The sequence below is a fragment of the Orycteropus afer genome, unplaced genomic scaffold, assembly GCF_000298275.1.
Source record: "Orycteropus afer afer isolate SDZICR_OR568_19922 unplaced genomic scaffold, OryAfe1.0 scaffold00048, whole genome shotgun sequence".
NCBI lineage: Eukaryota > Metazoa > Chordata > Mammalia > Tubulidentata > Orycteropodidae > Orycteropus > Orycteropus afer.
In genome coordinates, this window is record NW_006921635.1 from 15,059,788 (window position 1) to 15,067,272 (window position 7,485).

The following is a 7,485-nucleotide window of genomic DNA, read 5'->3' on the forward strand; positions in this document are numbered from 1 at the left end:
TGATCATGCAATCTTCTCGGTATCTGACCCAGTTCCTGTGACGTAAGCCAGCACAGGCCTCCAGCCTGTCACCTGACCTGTAGATTTTGAGTTCATCAGACCCTGAAACCACGTGAGCCAGTAGACGTCTTCAACCTGTTGCCTGGTCCATGGATTTGATACTTGCCAGCCCCCACAATTTCGTGAGCCATTTCCTTGAAGTAAATCTCTCTCTCTCTCTCTACATAAATATCTATATACGTTTCACTGGTTTTGCTCCTCTAGAGAACTCTAAGACATCCTCCCAAAAGTTACAACCATTCTTTCTATGCAAAGTGTATTATGTCATGCCTTTGTTTAAAATCCTCCACTGGCTTCCCACTATATTGGTAAAATCCAAACGCCTGTCTATGTGACCTCAATCTCACCTCTATTCCTTGCTCCCCCTCCCCTCCGCTACCTCAATACAGACCCGATGCTTCAGGCTCAGTGGCCTTCTTTCTGGTTTTGAATCCCCAGCTCAATTCCACCTCAGGACTGTTCCTGCCGCTCAGAATATGCTAACTTTGATCTTTGAATGGCAGGCCCTTGTTATGCAGACACCATCTTAAATGTCACCTTCTCACATATTTCTGGCCTACTCAATTTCACATTCACCCAACTACTACATCATCCTATTTTAATTCTCTGCTCAGAATTCACTGATGTTTTCCTTATTTACTGTCATTCCCTGCTACTGCTCAGGGCCGGAAGATAAGCACCACGAGAGCAGAGGACCTGATGCCTCGTTCACTGCTGTGTCCTCAGCACCTGGAACAGCGCCTGATCCACACAGCAGTTCAGAAAAGACTGTAAATGACTGAAAAGTAGGAACACTCTAAGAGAAATGATAAACTGATTTTCCAATTTCATAAATTCATTTTAAACACGTGCAAGTATGGCACATGTGTTTAGTGTGTTGCTTAATGTCAGAAAAGATATGTTGAGCTCTTCAAATAAATTTTTAATTATATTAAAGCCAATGTAATTTTATTGTATTAAATTGATGAAATAGCTTCTACAGTTCTGGTTTACTTACATAACTGTTATTTCAACTTAAAACAGTTGTCTTAGAATTCTCAACTCTAAACACGTCTCATCCTATAAAGTTTACGGAGAGTAAGAGGAATCAAGCAGGCTGCTTTCGTTATTCACTGTATGTGCTTCACATTGGAAAGAGAAGTATATCTTAAAATTGGATTTTTAAAAACGTAACCAAATCAGATAACATTTCTTAAAAATACAGCAACATGGTTATCAAGAAAACTTAGTTTTCAAAAGGTGGCAAAATGGAATAGATGTAGTTAAAGTTTTACGCTTCTCTTTCAGCCATTTATAAATTTTGACACAAGTTTCACAGAAGCTCTTGGAACAAATTCCGTATTTTTATTTGCCAGATACAGGTAGGAGCAGAAAACCCTAGAGCGTCACGGGGAGGATGCATAGAGGCTTCTTGCAGGTCCTTGTCTGTGTATTTATATTACGACAGCAAACTCTGTGGTGAAGCCTGTGCAGCAGTTAAGTAGTGTGTTTATTAGTTAAATCTCAGTGGATTTTTCTAAGATTTCTCCTTAGGCTCAGGAAGAAGTGGAATAGGATTTTGACTTATAAACACAAATAAATGAAGCTTTGCGTTACTGAATACCTGCACCAATTGGTTGAAGCTTCATTATACACAGAACCAAACATAAGGAAAAAGGCAATTCAAATAAACTGAATAAACCAAAAGAAAGGACATTGTAATACTGATTTCTACACTGAAGAGGAAAGAAAGGAGGCAAGGAAAAGGGAGGGAGGGAGAGAAAGAAAAAAAGATTAATTCAGATAATCTCTCTGGAGAGGCTGGAAATGTGAAGTACGTGTATTTTTAAAGTAGCCATTTGAACTGGCTTTTAATCTGATAATAATAAAAAAAAAAAACTTCCACTATTCACACATTAATACTCCATAAACAGATTACTGGTCTGTCCTTTTCTATCTACATATGATAAAAGATATGTTCCTCCTTCTAAAATTAAATTATTTTTTTAAAATTTATTTATTTTGGTTTTTTAAAATATACACAGAACACACAATTTCTACATGTACAATTCAGTGATATTGATCACATTTTTCATGCTGTTCAACCATTCTGACCCTCCTTTTCAATTTGTTCCTTCCCCACTGACATAAACTAAAAATTAAATTCTTATGTGCATCAAAAGACTTCTCCAAAATAGTGAAAAGAGAACTTACAGAAAGGGGAAAAAAACATAAGGAATGATATATCAGAGAAAAGACTTCTCTCTAAAATTTACAGAAAACTCCAACAACTCAACAACAAAAAGACAACTCAATTAAAAAATGGGCAGAAGACATGAACAGACACTTCACCAAAGAAGATATTCATGCAGACAACAAACACATGAAGAAATGTTCATGTGAGATCATTAGCCATTAGAGAGATGCAAATCAAAACAACCATGGAGAAACCATCTCACCCCAGCATTAATAGCAAAGTGCAACAAGACAGAAAATAACAAATGCTGGTGAAACCATGGAAACACTGGGAGTCTCATACACTGCTGGTGGGACTGTAAAATGATACAACCACCATGGAAGTCGGTATGATGATTCCTTAAAAAATTGGAAATAGAAATACCATTTAATCCAGCAATCCCATTACTAAGTATATATCCTAAAGTCAGGGGCAGGACATGAACAGATATATGCACACCCATGACCACTGCCTAATCCAAGCCATGATGTTTTCAATTGCCTCATGTGCATGTAAAAGCTGGACAATGAATAAGGAAGACCAAAGAAGAGCTGTTGCTTTTGAGTTATAGTGTTGGCGAAGAAAGTAAAAATACCATGGATCACCAGAAGAACGAACAAAACTGTTCTGGAAGAAGTGCAGCCAGAATGCTCCTTGGAAGCGTGAATGGCCAAACTTTGTCTCACCTATTTTGGTCATGTTGTCAGAAGGGACCATTCCCTGGAGAAGGATATCATGCTTGGTAAAGTGGAGGGTCAGCGAAAAAGGGGAAGACCCTCAACAAGATAGACTGACAGAGTGGCTACAAAGATGGGCTCAGGCATAGCAAGGGTTGTGAGGCTGGTACAGGACCGGGCAATGTTTCATTCTGTTGTCCACAGGGTCGCTATGAATCAGAGCTCAGTCAACAGCACCTAACAACAACAACAACAATGTTCATCGCAGCACTATTCACAATAGCAAAGAGATGGAAACAACCTAAGTGCCCATCAACTGAGGAATGGATAAACAAATTAGTACATACACACAATGGAATACTATGCAACCGTGAAGAATAATATATAGTCTGCAAAACATCACATAATGTGGATAAACTTGGGGGACGTTATGCTGAGTGAAATGAGTCAATACAGAAGGGCAAAAATTATATTAGTCCACTACTATAAAAAAGTCAAGGAAAGGTTTACATACAGAAGGAAAACTTTCTTTGTTGGTTACCAGGAAGGGGAGGCTAAATTCCTAGATAGGTCTGGGGGAGATCATTCATACACACACATACACAAACACACACACACACACACTCCAAAGATTATTAGTGGTTACCAGGGGTAGAAGGAGGGGGGAACGGGGAAGATTTTGTTTGCAGGGCATTGAGTTTATGATAACAGTGGTGGAATGTTTTGGAAAAGGATAGCAACAATGGTAGCCCACAGTAAACATGAAATGAGTAGTATTCATCTTAACTGCTGGGGCAGAGGGGATGACATCTGGTTTGGGTAGAGAGTAATTTTGATAAGCAGCTAAATGTCTCGTGACAGAAAAGGGAAGTACTGTGCAGTGAATTACTTAATGTGGTCCTTCTAGGCACAATCTTTGTAATGCCCACCAAATGACTGGGTGGGGCTACACAAATGTGAGGTACTTGGGGCCCACCAAGCGGATTGGAAAGCTTGCTAATGATATAAATAAGGCACATGGCAAATAAGGTGTACGGAACCCTAACATAGGGAGTGGTCCATTTTTCCACTTCACTAAGCTTAAAATGAGCCATCCCAGAGGCGGAAAGGAGGATCTCACTATCATCAAAAAAGAAGTCAGGACTCGAGTATCCTTTGGTCCCAAGATCCCTGCAATGAACCTCCTTGATGCAGGGGACAGAGAGCTGTAACACTGGAGATGGCAAGAGAAGCAGTGGCAGAGAAATGGTGGCAGGAGAACCAAGAGACCAGCATGAGGCACAGTGGAGGGTTTCCGGGCCCACACAGTGAAAAAGCTGAATGCCTTCAGATGCGTCTGGGCACTTATCCATGGAGCTAGGCTTGCTGGCTTACGGAGCAAGAAAGCTCAGTACCTTTGGGCAGAAGCCTTACTGACAGCAGTGGGGTAGTGGGGTGCCTCTGGGCATTTAGCAGCAGAGTTTTGTTACACCTGCCCGAGCAGCAGAGGCCAAGGGGCCACGGGCCAAGAAGGCAAGGCAGAGTGAGAGAGGGGTGTGCTTGTGGGCACTACTGAGAAGAGGCTGTCCTGAATGACAGTTCTTGATCCAGAATTGTAACCCGTAACTTCCCTAATAAACCCCATGATCCTAAGTACTGCCTGTGAGGTCTGTGTGGCCCCTGAGAGGAATTATAGAACCGAGCAGAGAAATAGTGAGTACTGTGGGAGGGACTGTTGGTGTCAGAAATAGTAAAAGGACAGAAGGATGGAGGCATGTCTGACACCTCAGGAATCAGCCTTGGGTTGCTGATGTTGATCTTGATCCTTCTCTTCCCCTAATGAACTTTGGGAGGTCAGACCCCTCTGCCCCCACACCATTTTTGCAGTAAGTAATACAGCATTACACAGAATTTAAACAAAGGAGTCTTGTTCTTTTTGTTCATCAAAACTGGAGTGGGTCAAGAAGGTGGTGTCTGGGTAGATCCTAACCTAGACTACTTACTTCCTGATGACCTGAGCAGCCAAAATCCCGTAAGAGGAAAGAGGCTCCACCAGCATCCTCTTGGCAGAGGGTCTCAAGGCTGCTCTGGTTGACACCGTAAGCAAAGACATATTTGCAGTGAGTAACTCATTTTCTTCAGTGGCCATTTTCTAATGTACCCAGATCACAAAGAGTAGAAGTAAAGAGTAGAAGAAGGCAGACCGAACCACAGCCATTAGATCCAAAAGCTCTGGAGTGAGCAGGGGAAAGACTACAGGTATGACTGTCACAATCAGAACTAAGATCTCAAGTTCAAGTGCTTGGGGGTTAAAGGTGCTCAAACACCGCTATTTCTTGTCCAATCTAAATGACCAAGAATAGTGAGACCATTAACAAAGGGCTAAGAGTTGATTTTAACTAACTGGTCTGCCCTCAACCGCCTGCACAAAAATGAGCTTAACAAGTATTATTTTTAAATTGCTGTACTGTATAACTTTAATCATCTATATATTTTACATGGATTTGTGTAATTAATCTACATATTGAAGATTAAAGTTAGCCAAATTTGTAATTTTTTAACTACTTTCTAATTGTTCGACTTCCAAAACCCAAACTGAAACCCACTGTTGTCAAGTCCATTTCAACTCATGGCAATGCTACAGGACAAAGCAGAACTACCCCAGCAAGGTCTCTGAGGCTGTGTAGTCTTATAGAAGCAGACTGCCCCATCTTTCTCCTAAGGAGTGGCTCATAGTTTGAACTGTCAACGTTTGGTTTGCAGCTGAGGGCTTTAACCACTGTGCCACCAGGACTCCTCCACTTCCAAAAGTCATACTTGAACACAGAGAGCAGCAAGGGGAAAGGCAAGGTGTTGCACAAGTACTTTACTGAAAACACAGGAAATATTAAGTAAGCAAGCAGGAAAAAAGAATTCCTGTGACTGCTGTTGATCCCTCTATATATAATGGCACTGACAGCTTGGTGAACAAGCTCAAGGTAATCTGTATGATGTTCTCTTATGTATTTTTTTTACCGTCTTTCAGGGCACAGAACCTAACACAAACTTGATTACTGTGTAAATGTTTTTACATTAAAAACAATAAAGCTAAAGCTAAGCTTACTCACATACACTCCTGATGTGACTAACGCTAACAGAGTTACCAGAAATGGGATCATCAACCCCAAAAAGCTTTACCGTATATCAAAAGATCAGCCTTCTAAAGGTGAAAAATAATTCTGTCTAACTGGTACCAACTGGTAGGAAAGTTTCCTGAACTATCGTTAAATAGCCATTGATGGATTAATAAGCCACAACAGACCAAAGCTAAAACCAAACCTGTTGCCAGAGTCATAGTGATCCTATAGAGTTTCCAAGGCTGTAATCTTTATAGGAGTAGACTGCCACATCTTTCTCCTACAAAGCAGCTAGCGGGTTCAAACCACCCACCATTCAGGTAGCAACTGAGTGCTTAACTACCGCACCGCCACAGAAGCAGGTAAAATAGATTGGTCTGTTTATACTAGTGGAGTTCCTGGTGGTACAAATGGTTAACATGCTCAGCTGCTAACCAAAAGGTTGGAAGGTTCAAGTCCACCCAGAGGCATCTTGAAAGAAAGGCTTGGCAACCTACATCTGAAAAAGTCAACCATGGAAAACCCTATGGAGCATAGTTCTATTCTGACACGTGTGTGTGTGACACACGTGTCAGAATGAGTCAGAATCAACTCAACTAGCAACTCCTTAAAAGATACGAGGCAGTTACCAATATGTAGTATAAATACTGGTAAAATAATGAATTTACTTAGAGATCAAATGGATTCTGTATGAAGTGATTTTTGCATGTGGCATCTGAGAACATGTCCAAGGAAATATCTACTTGTAGCAGGCATGCCAGTTAGCTATGAACTAGCTTGACTAGTGATGGCACATTTAGTCTTTATCTTTTGGCTCCAGGAAATTCCTACTCAACTGAGACTCCAGAAAACACCTTTGGTCACAGGTACAAAATCTTCTCATACATACCCTCCCCCATGAAGTTTTCATGTCTTCAAGTCCTACCACTTCTTTATGATAGCTGTTGCTTTATAAATCTGATTCCATGGTACAGTATTTTCATTCGAAAGCGTAGGATTAAAAGGATTTTGACAAGCACTCAGTGAAAATAAAGTGAATATAAATAGATCCATACAGATAACCACTGGTCAGATGCTTCCCTCAGCTGAATCAACGGGCCACGGAAAGCCCCACATTTGAACCACAGAGAGGTTCTGAAATACTTCCCTCTGGCGTGCAAATTTAAAACATATTAGGCTTCGAAATACTGTTCCAAAGCAACTTGCTGGACCAAGCTAGGTTTAGAAATCTGATGGCTGGTTGGAGGATAGCTCCTGGGGCTGCCAAGGGACACCGACCAAGTTCCAGGAACTCCTTTCATAAAATTAAGCCCTTCTGAGATTCTCTAATCTTAGACTTTTGCTGTTGCTGTTGCTGTTATGTGCCGTCGAGTCGGCCCCGACTCATAGCGACCCCTCCTTGGGTTTCCAAGGCAGTATCACTACGGAAGTAGGATTG